The sequence below is a fragment of the Eurosta solidaginis genome, chromosome 1 (genome assembly GCF_040869045.1).
Source record: "Eurosta solidaginis isolate ZX-2024a chromosome 1, ASM4086904v1, whole genome shotgun sequence".
Lineage (NCBI taxonomy): Eukaryota > Metazoa > Arthropoda > Insecta > Diptera > Tephritidae > Eurosta > Eurosta solidaginis.
In genome coordinates, this window is record NC_090319.1 from 356,779,097 (window position 1) to 356,794,602 (window position 15,506).

Sequence of the window (15,506 nt, forward strand, 5' to 3'; positions counted from 1 at the left end):
CGGATAAGGCATGGTAAGGCAAGGAAAGGAAGAAAATGAAAGAATAGGAAAAAAGAAAAGTAGAAAATAAAAAGATATATTGAAAGTAAAAACCGAAGCGAATACCGAAACCGGACGGCCTGTTATCATTTTTTATCGAAGTGTTAATGGTTTATTATTGATAGGTTATTGGTTCGTTATCGGCGAGGAAAATATGGGTTATTTATTTATATTAAATTTGCTGTCATCACAAGGTCCGCTTATCTAACCCAAAATAAATGCAGAGCAGAGAAGAGTAGCTGCCAAATGCAAATGGAGCAATCTGGTGGATGTAAGCCAGTGTAAGTATCTCGTGAAACACTTTTTAGGCAAAAAAAAATTCAAAGCAGCCGAATCTTGGACAATTAAAGAATTCGATTTTTGTAAAATATCTCCCAAATTAAGAAAATAATGCCTTCAATAAATTATATACTTTTAATATTTTACATTTGAATTATTTAGGTTTTTAATTCGTAAATTACAAGAGCAAGAAAGTTTGTCATTATACACAATTGTGTGAAATTTTTCAACCTGACGTAGAGCAGCTCAATAAACAAAACTAATAAGTTACTGTTTTTAGTTGACGAGCAGTCGGTTTGAAAACGAAAATTTATTTATTTATTATCGAGAAATATCGATTTTTTATAGAAAATTTATTGATTATATATCAAAAGTTGTCGATAATTTGTTAAAAAGATATCGATTTGCTGTCGGAGTATTACAGGTTGGTATCAATAAATAAAAGAGGTTATTTTCATATAACTTTTTTCATTTTATTGGAAGAGAAGCTCGGCCTAAATATTGTCCAAGGTAAATCGGTGCTTTTATCTGTTTTTGGTTTGTATTAAATTTTTTTTTACTGAGGCATTAAGTTCATGTATTAAATGAATAGACAGTTAAATCAAACATCATAACCAGCTCAGAGTTCAGGTGACAGTTGCTGCTTAACCAAAAGCAACAACACAAAAAACCTTGTTCTCAGAGTACCACATAGAATCACAATGATTCAGCTATATTGCATCAAAAATGAGGTAAAAAGAACAGAAAACAACAAACGGGAAAAAACTGATCTTAATACAAGATACAACAACGCGCACTGATAGTCTAATATTAGGCCTGCGGTGTTAGAAATTTAAAAACTCGAGTTCGAATCTCATTCGAGGAGCATATTATTTCTAATTTAACAAGTAAGAAAGTCTGAGTTGGGGTAACACCGAACATTACATACCCAGCTGTACTCTTGAAACATTGTTGTTGTTTGATTTGATTATGACATTAAGATAATGAACATGCAGATTACCTAACCAAGCAGAGTGCTACAGCAGCAGTCTATGGTCCAGAGCCGTTTTATGGACTTAACAAACCACAAACCAGGGAAACTGTAAGTAACTGGGAAACTAAACAATTCACACGTCACTGGATTGACTGCCCAGAGCAAAAACAGAACGAACTCTTTATACTTCCAGCAACGAACGTATCAACCAAACTCATTAATCTAAGGACGAAGGACCTAAGAACTCTCACTGGTTACTATATGGGACACTGTGGTCTACGATATCACATAAATAAGCAAAATCTCTCCGATACCCAAATTTGTTGTGTCTGTGAGCTGGAGGTTGAAACGCCGGTTCACATTATCTGCGAATGCGTCGCTCTGGCCAGGCAGAGACTCTCCCACCTAGGTGGTGTCACTCTTAATCCCTATGTGATATGGAGCAAAAAGCCTGAAGAGGTACTTAGATATATGAAAAGCCCCCAGATACAAAATTAGGCTGAAAGGTCATGCACAATAGATATGCACAAAGGTCGCAGTGCTTCCAGGCCTAGGAATAATAATAATAATATTGCAAGTTTATTAAGGTTAAAAGAAGGCGTGGTATTTAACCGATTTTGATTATCGACACTTCAGTGTACATAATATGGCTAGGATAATGTCTCTGCAAAATTTCAAAATAATATCTTTAAACTCTTTTGATATACGTTATCCAATCTTAGTTATAACACCCAGTGTACAAGTTCTGTAGAGATATCTGTAGAGATCCTTGGCAGGTCGAAATAAAATAGTTTAGTAAAAGAAATTATTGTGAATACGTCTTAAAGTTATTAAGTTTACAAATATTAGTAAACCTATATTATTTAATACAGTTTGTATTAGATTTGAAAAACTAATTAAATTTAAACCTCTAAGGCCCACTTGCAGAACGGCAAGATGACTTTTTACCGCTGAGTTAACTTGACATTAGACATTAAACTCCAACATTTTTGAGAAATTTTTGAAACTGAGCATAAAAAATAACTTGCCGTTCTGCAAGTGGGCCTAAATGTTTTGAATGATGTTGAAACTACAAAGTTTAAAATTAAAACTTCACTTGACACATGAATCTAAGAAAAAGTTAAAGGTCTGAATTTAAGAGCAGGGCTTGTTCTGGTTATATACGTATGTAGCCTGAAAATATTTTTTTAATCTAGGCAATAATTTTCACCGTGTACCTAACAAATAATTTACAAAAATTTAACATGCTAGTGCTGTTTTTTTTATCTTCTATGAAACAACATTAATAAAGTTTGATGTAAATTGCTACTAGGGATATATAGTAACGAATTTTATAATCAACCACGTTTGCAATATCAATCAGTTTTCAGCCTAAAGGCATTCATAAAATGGTTTACGCCTCACCAAATTATTGTAACTGAGATAAAATTGCAAATATTGCACAACAACTTAGAATACTCTCACAGGACAGTGAGTGCAGTGAAAAGCCAAGCTATTTAATCAGCAAACGTACTAGTCTATAAACTAGTATTTAAGTGGTTAAACATACTACATTGTATGGGACTGTATTTAAACCAGTTGCTCCGATTGTGTGCTATGTCCGGCACTCTATGAGAATGGACTGGTAGTCTTCATACCGAAAGCGTCAAAAACCAGTCATCTCACCAAAGGCTATAGGTACATCAGTTTGATATCTATTTAACCCAAAACCCTATGTTAATACTAAATCAAAAATTAATGAAGAATTATTCACTTCGACACAACATGCTTACCTTAAAAGCAAGTCAGCCGATACTGCATTGCATAGAGTGATCATGAATACAAATACAGCCCTACAACCCTTGATATTTTCCTAGATATTTCCGGGGTTTTCAACAACGTCTCTAAATGAGCATTCATAGACATCCTTAACTAAATTTAAGTACATCCGTCCTTAACAAATTGAATCGGCTCCAAGCTAAGGTCCAGAAAGATAATGTAGAAATGGGGTATATGCGATGCCACAAAAGTTGTAAACAGGCTCCTCCGCAGGTTGGGGTTTTATCATTAATGCTATGGACGCTGGTCAAGCATCTACTCCTAGGGCTGTTCAACAGAGGACTAGTCAAGTTCGTGGCGTTAGCAGATGACGTTTCAGTCATAATGAGTGGCAGACGTCTACTCTCTGATGGACGCAGTACCTCGAAATATACATGCGTGGGCATCCGTGAAAATTCCATGTGAAAAAGAGAGCAAAGAAAGCCTCCGCAGCACTGTTTGTTTGCTAGAAGATGTTGGGAATATATCGTTTACAACTGCATTGGGGCTTAAGGTAAAGCAATATAGCGCCATCTAATATAGAATACTGGTCGTATAGATAGAAGCCAGCAAAAAAGCCATTGAATTGCCAAATGATGGCGCTGCACTCGATGAATCGACGTTTGACTTCACAATCCGCTTGGGAGAAATCAAAAGGATACAGAAGTTGCATGTGATCCATCAAGCAGGAAAGGCGTAGAAGGAAGCTCGTGCCTGAAACATTTCAAAGATCATCTGAAAATGCTACGATATCAGAGTGACAAAGCTGCTCAGAGTAACAAAGCTGCTCTGAGAGACGAGACTTGAGCTCGTTATGGGCATTCTAATAAATAACTAAGGCCTAGTCAGTAACAGCAGATAAAGAAAAATTGAGCTGCAGAAATTAGCGGTTGGGCCCGCGTTCATGTCCCGCGCTTGAAAAATCAAAGCTTAAGCTACTTGGACGGAATTATCCTATAAGTCATAGTAGTACCTTACTATGACTTTTTTTGTTAGTTCAGACTAACTTAACATTTATTAAACGTCCATTTCCAATTTTTTTAAATTTATTTACTTTAATGTTATAAATACTTATAAAAGTAAAATGACAATGATATAATTATTTTTTTTTTCTCGGAAAGACTTTATTCGCCTAAGATCCCCTTAAAAATATAATAATTAATATATATAATAATTAAAAATATATTTTTAAAATATAATAATTAATATCAAAGTGGGCGTGGCAATATACATTTCGTAATTTTATTCACGGCTCTTTCCTTATGACAGAGCTTTGTTATGACTACTTAAACGATTTTTGATGTATGACTAATAATATTTGAAAAAGTGATAGTACCAGAAATGGGTGTTGCCACGCCTAGTGATACAACGAGACGAGTAATGAGCATATAGTATCGATACTTTTCCTAAGAATACTCGAGTATTTCGTACTCGATACTTTTTCCCAAGTACTGGGTAAAGTATCGATACTTTACCTCGATACTTTTCCCCGATACTTTACCAAGTGCCCATGGTCTACATGTTTAAGATCAACAAAGTTCAGTAAATTAACACCATAACGTGAGCATAAAATGAGATCGTCGACGATGTGGTAAAGTTCCTACTCAATTTAATGAATAAGACACGATTTCTGCATATAGTCGTAAAAGGAAAATACCTGTCAAGCAATAGAGCTTTTTCGTCCTTCTATGAAACTTTAGTAGTTGGAACTAGCAGCTTTTACAGCATCGTTGACGATATATAGGTATTGAATATGGTCGAAATCAAATTATATCCTGCCCACTTTGGGAAATGAAAAAAAGGAACAATGCCTTAACAATAAAACGTGAAGTGGGGGAACTTGACGAATGGATAAAAAAAGGTACAATGTCGAATATAAGTGTATTACAATACTGTAAAATGGGAGTGGCGCCGGTCTCTTTAAGCAATTTGACGGAAATGTCGTCTTCGTTATTATATATAGATCCAATCAAAAGCGGATAAGGACCACGCCTACTTTGAAAAAAAGGGGCTTACAGGTTTAGTTTTAAAGAAACTTCCAATATACATATATTAGGCCGGGTCGATTGGTGGGAGGCAAAAAATCACCCATTGCTCTGTGAAAATCATATTCTAGGGATCAAAATAAGAAACTTTGCCGAAGGAACCATACCTCTAAAACGAATTCTGATGTCCCCCCACCCCCCCCCCCCCCCCCCCCTTTGGGTCGTAGGGGCAAATTTTGAAAAATCCCACTTTGAAATGCCTATGTTTTTTCATTTTGGAGTTTATTTTTCTCTTTAGAAATTTATTTAGTCAGAACATATGTAAATGGAAAAGTGAAATTAACTTAGTAATAGAAAAGAAATTAAAAAAAATTATTAGAAATTAGCGTTTTTACAACCGCCTTTTAAAACCAAGGCATCACTGTGATGCATTTGGATGTCGTAAAATTGCTTGTGTTGTTTTTTTAAGTCACCAAAAGACACAGAGGGTAGAATTGAAATTGGCCCTACCCAAAAGTTCGACCCTAAGGAGGGGACATCAGAATTCGTTTTAGAGGTATGGTTCCTTCGGCAAAGTTTCTTATTTTGATCCCTAGAATACGATTTTCACAGAGCAATGAGCGATTTTTAATCGACCCGCCCTAACATATATATATTTGGTACGTAGCAATACTTTCAGTAGAGATATGGTAGTACAAAGTACAAAGTTTAAAAAAAGAAAAATCGTTATGATCCCCTTCTGTTTAGTTAGTTTCTCCAAAACTCGTGATTTACCTCCGAGGAGTTCTAGACCGAGATACTCTTCCAATTTTCGTCTTGCTATTTTTTTATTTTTCTTACAAATTGAGGTGTTCCCAACGGCATCTGCAAGGCAGATGAATCTTCATTGGGAAGCTCCCATTGAAGAAATACATTCGTGGTAGAAAAACTTATTTCTGACTTACAAAAACTTTTCTTAAATGCCAGAGCTCGATCAAAAATATTTTAAATCATTTAATGATCGTGATATTTCTTTAAATTATATGTAAGAGCACACAATTAGGTATATATTGTTCGGTTTCGTTCAAACTTTAACTTCCTTACTAGTTTTTATACTCAGTTGAGCAGAGCTCACGGAGTATATTAACTTTGATTGGATAACGGTTGGTTGTACAGGTATAAAGGAATCGAGATAGATATAGACTTCCATATATCAAAATCATCAATATCGAAAAAAAATTTAATTGAGCCTTGTCCGTCCGTCCGTCTGTCCGTCTGTCCGTTAACACGATGACTTGAGTAAATTTTGAGGTATCTTGATGAAATTTGATGTGTAGGTTCCTGGGCACTCATCTCAGATCTCTATTTAAAATGAATGATATCGGACTATAACTACGCCTACTTTTTCGATAATGGAAATTTTCGAAAACACAAAAAGTGCATTAATTCATTACCAAAGACGGATAAAGCGATGAAACTTGGTAGGTGAGTTGAACTTATGACGCAAAATAGAAAATTGGTAAAATGTTGGACAACGGGCGTGGCACCGCCCACTTTTAAAGGAGGTAATTTAAAAGTTTTGCAAGCTGTAATTTGGCAGTCGTTGAAGATATCATAATGAAATTTGGCAGGAAGGTTACTCCTATTACTATAAATTGGAGAACGACCACGCCCACTTAAAAAAAAAATTTTTTTTTAAGTAAAATTTTAACAAAATATTAATATCTTTACAGCATATAAGTAAATTATGTCAACATTCAACTCCAGTAATGATATGGTGCAACAACATAAAAAAATAAAAGAAAATTTCAAAATGGTTAGTTCACGTTATTATCTGAACTCACTTTATCTTGGTATAAAGAATGGCCGAAATCCAACTATGACCAAATATGAAAAAAGAGATGAAACATGGTAATCGGATTGGTTTTTTGACGCAAAATATAACTTTATATTATTATATTAAGTAGAAGAAAATGACAAAAGTTCTGCAGGGCGAAATCAAATGCCCTTGGAATCTTGGCCGGAATTCTGTTCCTGGTATTACATATATAAATAAATTAGCGGTACCCGACAGAATATGTTCTGGGTCACCCTGTTCCACATTTTGGTCGATATATCGAAATCGCCTTCACATATACAACTAAGGGCCACTCCCTATTAAAACCCTCATTAATACCTTTAATTTAAAACCGTATCATACAAACACATTCTAGAGTCACCCCTGGTCCACCTTTATGGCGATATCTCGAAAAGGCGTCCACCTATATAACTAAGGCCCACTACGTTTTAAATAATCATTAACACCTTTCATTTGATACCCATATCCTCAAAACACATTCTAGAGGCACCCCTGGTCCACCTTTATGGCGATATCTCGAAAAGGCGTCCACCTATATAACTAAGGCCCACTACGTTTTAAATAATCATTAACACCTTTCATTTGATACCCATATCCTCAAAACACATTCTAGAGGCACCCCTGGTCCACCTTTATGGCGATATTTCGAAAAGGCGTCCACCTATAGAACTAAAGCCCACGTTCTTTTAAAATACTCATTAACACCTTTTATTTGATACCCATATGGAACAAACAAATTCTAGGGTCACCCCTGGTCCACCTTTATGGCGATATCCTGAAATGGCGTCCACCTATAGAACTATTGCCCACTCCCTCTTAAAATACTCTTTAATACCTTTCATTTGAAAGCCATGTCATACAAACGCATTCCAGGGTTCCCCATCTTAATTTTGCTAAATGAAGATTTTCCCTTATTTTGTGTCCAAAGCTCTCAGCTGAGTATGTAATATTCGGTTACACGCGAACTTAGCCTTCTTTACTTGTTTTCTACTAAATTGAAAATATAAGATCTCATTAAAAAAATTTTTTTTTCATTTTTGATAAAACTTTCGAAGTACTCACTTGGAACGGGTTTACTCGATACTTTTTACTGTATATGAGCACTAGCATCGATGCTTTGATCCGAGTATTTTACTTCTTTTAAAAGTTCTATCCCTAGCCACACCCTTTTTAAGTCATAAAAAATATACTAGGGTATTCAACTTAGACATTAAATTTTTTTATATCAGCTGCAGTAATAAAATTCTAATCACGTTTATAGCGTTTTCGAAATTTCATGCATATATATTAGGGGGGTTTATTAAGATGCCCAGGCTTATGAGTATCTCGTTTTATCTCCTTTATTTGAATTAAAGAAAGGTCCACCTTACTATGTAGATGATATTCAAACGATATAAGAAAACAACCCGTGGCAGTTCTGATCGCAAGATGTTGATGGGCCTAAATATATCTCCAGTGCGTTTCTTTTAAGATGCATTACCAAATTAGCGGGTGGCTTTTGGTTTTATAAGTAGCTATCAGCGTTCCTTTGTCTTTGCCAGCGAGGGACTTGAGAATTTTATTACGCTTCTGAACTAAAGATACAATTGCGGCTGCATACTTGCCAAAATGTAAGTCCTGATCGAACGTCACACCTAGTATTTTTGTGTACAATTGAGTCAGTAGCGTAATTCCTTCGATGTGGCTGTCCATTATCGGCAAAATTTGCCATGTCGACGTCATAAATAAGCCCGCAGAAGATTTGTTCTGTTATAGTGCTAAGTTAGGTTATGTGAAAAACTAGGAAGTGTAGCGAGACAATTGTTAGTTCTATAGCATAGGTTATTAATGGAAGTGTCAGGACCCATTGCCATTGTGATCGTAGGCGTAGAAAACGAAGGGAGTCTGTAAGTATCCACATTGGAAATCAACGGCCATTGGTTTTGCGTTTCCATATTAATATTTTCACGCCACATAATTACATCCCTGCGTTTTCCATATATCTACAACACTCTACCCTGTTGGCGTGGGTATTAGAACGAAGTTATACGAAAAACAACAATGGTTGCGAGAAAGAACATTACTTGAACTTTACAATTATACTCTGTACTAACTTTAATCTTTCATTATTTCTTTTCTAATTATAATAATCTCTATATACATAAAGCCGGTGTATTTAAAGTTAGTTGGACATCCTCACGTAAGTAATAACGGCCATATTAATAGAGCGACGATAAAATACTCTGTGCAACGTATAAATTAAATGCCATCCTGCGTCAATATGCACTATATTTTAATGTAATAAAATAAAAAAAAAATTTGTCAACCGTTCTCCCTGTCAGCTATTATTTGACTAGTGGTATGGCAATGGAGGAATAGAAAGGTTTTTCACTTGTATGTATTCACAATAGTCCTGAATTAAAAATAGTATATATATATTTTTTTTAAATTTATTTGACACCCCTGCAAAAAAATTCTTATTGTCTAATGAAAATTAGTATTTCACCATTCAACGCTTTTACAAATATTATTATTATTTTTTTTTTGCATATGCTATGTGCCTATGCGTTAAGGGTTGTTTGACTGTGCCAGTGGGTGGCAAAGTAAATTATGACATTTAAGCTACTGAACGACTTCCTATTGCCAAAGTCAAAGCCAAGCCAATTCCGTAGCCTCTTTCGCCTTTTAGATTAATTTTGCAAATATATGCACACAAACACACTTACGCATACACATACAATGCAGAGGCTAGTGTTCATGCGTTTGTGCACATACACTGACAATGGCAATGAATTTAATGTCATCCCTGTTGCAAAAAGCTTTGTCTTTGGAGATTTCTAAAAACACCTCACCATTCCCCACAATTTTATACTTTTAAGTTATTATGCTATTTCCATTTTCATTTACATTTTCGGGTGTGCAGTGTTAAAAACCCCCTTCTTTCTTTAGCTTGATTTGTTTTCGCACACATTGTACACACAAACACACACTCGATTTTGGTGTCTAGTGTATAAGCTCACAAGCTTAATAGCAATTCACTATTCCCGACTTCTACTATTGACAAAAACAAAAAAATCTCTATTTAGAACGCGCCCTTTGAGCTCACATCAATTCAACATGGTGGATGGCTGCTGTTTCGACTATACATTACGTTCATGGCTGTGGCTGAAAGCTTTTAATTTAGATCTGTTTTTAGCCAAGTGTAACAACGAACTTTGCCAAATCTTCAATATTTTTCCAAAGTTTTTGCTGTTGTTGTTGGTGGTATTACCTATACACATTTAAGCCGTAGGCCAAAAGGCTGTAAATTTTAGTAACAGAAAAGAGCAGCGTCACCTGCAGCAAAGTACTATTTTGGTTGTTTGTGAGTGTGTGTGGGTGGTACCGATGTGGCAAAGTCAGGCAAATCCAGTTCAAATGGAAAAACAAGCCGATTTATGGCATTCGGAAACAGATTAAAATGCCTGAGGATAGTTGCTTTTGTATTTAAACAAAAATCTAGTACATCTGAAATGCACAGTTCTTTACTTTCGGGTAGAATTGCATACTAAAAGACAAATTGTAAGTGCTGCGCAGCTTCTCTTCCATATGCCCACTTGACTGCCATTGAAAATATATTCAATTCGAAAATGTAAGGGGTTGGATGACTATTCATTTGAATCAAAAATAATTTCTGCTAATAAAAACTTCCTTTAAATTATATATTACGATGAATGTACGTTTTTGGTTAATCAATGCGCAGTCCTACTGGAAAATGTTTCATTTTTATAAATGAAGTATGAAATCTTCTCTTTCAATTCAATATGTTGCAAGGTACTGTAAGTGGTCTCCCAATTCGAGTAACAACCTCATTCGAGGAGCTTAAAAAGCAAGGAAAAATGTAGACCATCAAAGTTCAAAGTAGCCACATCAAAGTTGTTGCTGCTGTTTTAACGATAAAGACACCTTCCGAGGGTTTGGCGAAATGTTATGGTGTTGATGATATTTTGCTGGGTATAGCTACGATATTTTCCGAAGAAAATTACCATTCAAATACTATGCCGACTATTTCGAGAGCTTTTTGTTATGCCCATGTTGAATCTTCAAGTTTATCTCCCATCCCATAGTTCCGCGAAGAGCTTTTGTTCGCTATTGCCTTGCCTGCTAAATATGTGTATGGTCCATTTGTATTTGTAAAAGGATTCGCCTCGGGTAGGTGAAGCTGACAGTTGGGTTGAAAAGGCTGGGAAGCTATGGAGCTTTGTATTGCGCGTAACAGCTGCTTGAATTCCGCCATACAAAACCATTCCCATTAAAGTACCTCGGCATACCGGTGTCTAGTTCATTTTGACTACTAAATTTCCGATAACTGTTTTGCTATAGGGTTACGTTGGCTACATTTATGCTGAATTGCATATTGCGATACCACTGGCTAAGCCAGAACCCTTCCTCCCTTTAATATGTAAGAAGTTGAATAAATTTTTCTGTCTCATGTAGCATGGATTATCTCCGATTTCCAGTTGGTTTAACGCCCGTCTGCAGTTTATTGCTACCTTGCTTCCCTGGACGGCTTTGTGTGCTATTAAAACTTAAGAGTAAGTTGTGGGGTACCAAGACCGCAACTCATGAGCAGCTATCTGTTGATTTAGCCTAAAAGTCGCTTAAATGGCTTGCCAGCCGAATATTTGAGAAATATCTCTGACTCTAACGGACGGAGAACGTGTTGCCTAGTGAGAGGGCTGCAGAAGCACAATCTTGTTGACGTAATTTTTCGAAAATGGTCTCTAGATTACAGGCAAAATCAAACCGAATGCCGCTATAGGGCATCGAGTGTTACCGCACTGCAACTTGCTTGATATTTACCATACAGATCTATCAGGGGAAGGTTCAGCATAATTTTCGGATCCTTTGTGGGTATGGAAAAAAGTGTACCTGATAGGTGTTGTCGCATAACACTAATAAGGCCATTCCGCAGATTATTTTTTTCTATCGGATGTCGACCGTGATGCCGTAGAAAAAAAAGGATTTTCTGATAGCGGTAATGAGCCAGTGCGCGTTTTACTTCCGGTTGCTTTGCACGCGTAGAGCTTTACCTGGCGCCTACCTGCTTCTGTTCTCGCCACGTTTGTTCTGCTTGAGTTTACTGTCCAAGATTATGCTGGGTATTCAATTTTTAATTTAAGCGCGGCGGCATGAAGAAAGGTATTTCGTAGTGCATAGGGAATAGCGGCTTGGAGGATTGACTTCATGGCTGTTTCAGCATCACTATACATCCACGAAATTTGGTACATTCTCCAATCGCTTGGTTAGAGTGAAAGGATGTTTATGCGAGGACTATTAGTCCTACGATGCCGAAGACTTCATAAACGGTATTTTCTAGTTATATTGGTAAAGTGTGAATAGTTGGGTTTCACAGTAGATGATCAACGAACTTACTCCCACAATTACGCTCTTGACCTCTGTTTCATTTTCTATTCTTTGACACTCAAACCGTGGTGGATATTTTATAGTACACCCAGCGGACTAAGGAGCTTATAATATTCGCTCAGTTACTATGCCTGTCTCAAAAGAGGCGCATTGTATCTATATCCCCTTTCCTGTTTAGTCGAGCTCGTACCAAAGGTATTATATCAAGCAAGATACTACCTAAATTAGCATAACTCCTCTCAACCGTCGCCACCTACACATTTTCGTATTTTGATAATCGTCAGTTAATTTTAATCAGTGGGTAGATGACGTATTTTCTAGTGTATCATAAAACTAAATCACACCCACGTCAGCCGCTTGTTGTTTGGTGCCTTTGCGGACATTATATTGAAAGTCCTCGTCTGTTCTGAGCCACGAAGCCTATTTTCCACCTTACTCCAATACCACGATTTCATCCTTTGCTTTTATTTCCTGCTCACTGTACTACATTTCACAATATCCGATTGGTTTTCTGCCTTACCTTATGAAGCTGTTTCATTCTTCTTTTTGTAGCGACAAGGAAACTACGTTCAACCTTCTAGGTCATACAAACCCTTCTCCAGAACAGAATGCGCCATGCTACGGTGAGGCTCAGAATTATATTTGAGCCGTTTTGGATTGCGTTGTAAGCTTATTCAATCCCTCCATCTGTATCCTGTTTAGGGGTGATACCAACTTTATAGCTTTTCTTGAAAGCAACTCCCTCATAAACACTAAAAAGCACACCTACATATGTTAGGTTAGGAACAATTTTATTTTACCTATTTTTCTATGAATCAAACTTGAAATTATTTTTAGAAAAATATTTTTAAATTTAATTTTTGCTTTCGCCATAGAACTTTAGTATAAACCATAAAAGCGTGTGCTGAAGTTCCAACCGCACAAAAATTGTGCATTTGATGTGCTCTACTGTTAATACACAAACATCAATATGTACATTAGAGCGGGTCAAATTTATTGTTGAAAAGGCACATCCAGTTCTTAATCTATGGGTCATAATGAGTAATATTGTCCATGGGACCATAGGTCTGGAAAGAATTTCGAGCCTCCCTAATTTTGTTAGAAAATTTTATATCCCAATCCGAGTCCGAATTTGACATTTATTTTCATGTATTCAATTGTGAAAGGCGCTATTAGGATTGGGATATAAAATTTTCTAACAAAATTAGGGAGGCTCGAAATTCATTTAGTCCCATGGACAATATTAGTCAGTATGACCCATATATTCAGAAACTGGATGTGCACCTGAAATTTTTTTCACCCATTTTTCCCCATAAAATTTGACCTGCCCTAATGTGCATTGAACATATGTAAGCCAGCCAATATATATTTTATTTGCTTCCGAGAAGTAGATTTCCCTTTTGCTATCTTCGTTATCTGCAATGACTTCAATCACTTTCACAAAAATCTACTTAAAGCATTGTACATACATCACTGCGGTTTACATACAAGAAGAAGAAGAAGAAGAAGAAAAAACAAACAATGCGATGTATCGCAGAAAATACAACAATTGATAGCTGCAATTTATTTTAAACCACTGTGGTTGCTAAAACTCTTACCAAACACATCATTTCTTGTCACGACGGAGAGGGAATCACTTAAACGGAAAAAACATATGATTGACACTATAGAAAGTGAAAGCAAGCAGTTAGTAACTGTTTGCAATGGCAACGGTAAATTTGTTTACCGCTTTACTGGTCAGTATCAATATTTAGTTCTCATCTTTTCTTTAAATTTGCCTATTTAATGCCAACTCCGAACGACGTCTGCAAGGCAGATGGGGTTTCACTGTGAAGCTCTTCATGGCAGAAATACACTTGGCGTGTTTGACAAATCAATTCTCAGGTTCGACTCAGCTTAGAAAACCTATTTTCTTAGTTTTCGATGTTGCTTTGATTGGGACTTGAACCTAGGGATTTCTGTGTGATACGCGGAGCACGCTATCACCACACCATGGTGGCCAGAATAATTAATAATCTTCCAAAGAATAAATTGCCTTTTTTCAGACTGAGTGATAACCGCATAGCCTAAAGTTCTTTATAATGATACCTTTTAGTAGAATTCCCGATTATTTACATTCCAACCTCTATCGGTATAAATTTGTACTCATTCTTAATTTTCTGCATAACAAACCACTTCGGCTGATTTTTTGCTTCTCGCTGAACAGCTAGCGTTTTGCCTGCGGCAGCACAAGCTTAAATAGCTAAGACCAAATCTAAAGCATCATCATCATCATTAATTGTCACTTGACCACCTAAGCGATTTTGGTCCTTTTGTAAAAAGTCACGCCCTCTATCCCTGTTTCGCGATAACTGACGCCAATGGGGAGCACCAAGGGAGGTCAGGTCTTACCCCACCTGCCACTTCCACCTCAGTGGAGGTCTCCCCTTCCCTTCCCGTTGCTTTCATACTGTGGTGTCGACGGTGTCGGCATGATGCTTAGCCATACAGGACAGGTATGATGAACAACTTGTAGAGCGTCATTTTTATTCGTCGAGAGGGAACTTTACTTTTGAGTTGTCTACATAGTCCAAAGTAGCTCATGTCGATTTTTTCTTGGATGTTAGCAAGTACTTGATCTTGTCCCAAGTTGACGCAAACTAACTTTTTTTGCTTCTTCATCTAACCCAGAGAGGGAAGAATTCCCAGCGCGTATACTACGTCAGTAATTGTATGCTTTGGTAATAGATTGTATCATCACGGTTTATTTCTGCTACTATCGCACGAAAGGGAGTCACCTTTTCTGAAGCCTTGTTTAGTTTCAAATGCTCGGAGAGTTCCAACCCAATCCTTAAGGAGCTGGTGGTGTTGCTCAAGGTCATTTGGCAGAGCTTTATAAACTTTTCAGGCAATTTGAACTCCCAAGCGACTTCTTTTCGCGCTGTCAAAGGCTGCTTTGAAGACAACGAGAAGATGGTGAGCGTTGATTCTCTTATCGTGAGTTTTCTCCAGGATCTAGCGCATCCTGAAAATCTGGTCGATAGTAGATTTACCAGGTCTGAAGTCACACTAGCAATAAGTTCCCGTTGATTTTGGGCTTCATTCTTTCACACAATATGCTAGATAGCACCTTACATGCGGTACTAAATAGGCTGATTCCGCGGTAATTGATACGGTTTTGTGACGGCCTTTCTCTATGCCAACTGTTCGCCTCCGTGCTTGACGCGGTGGA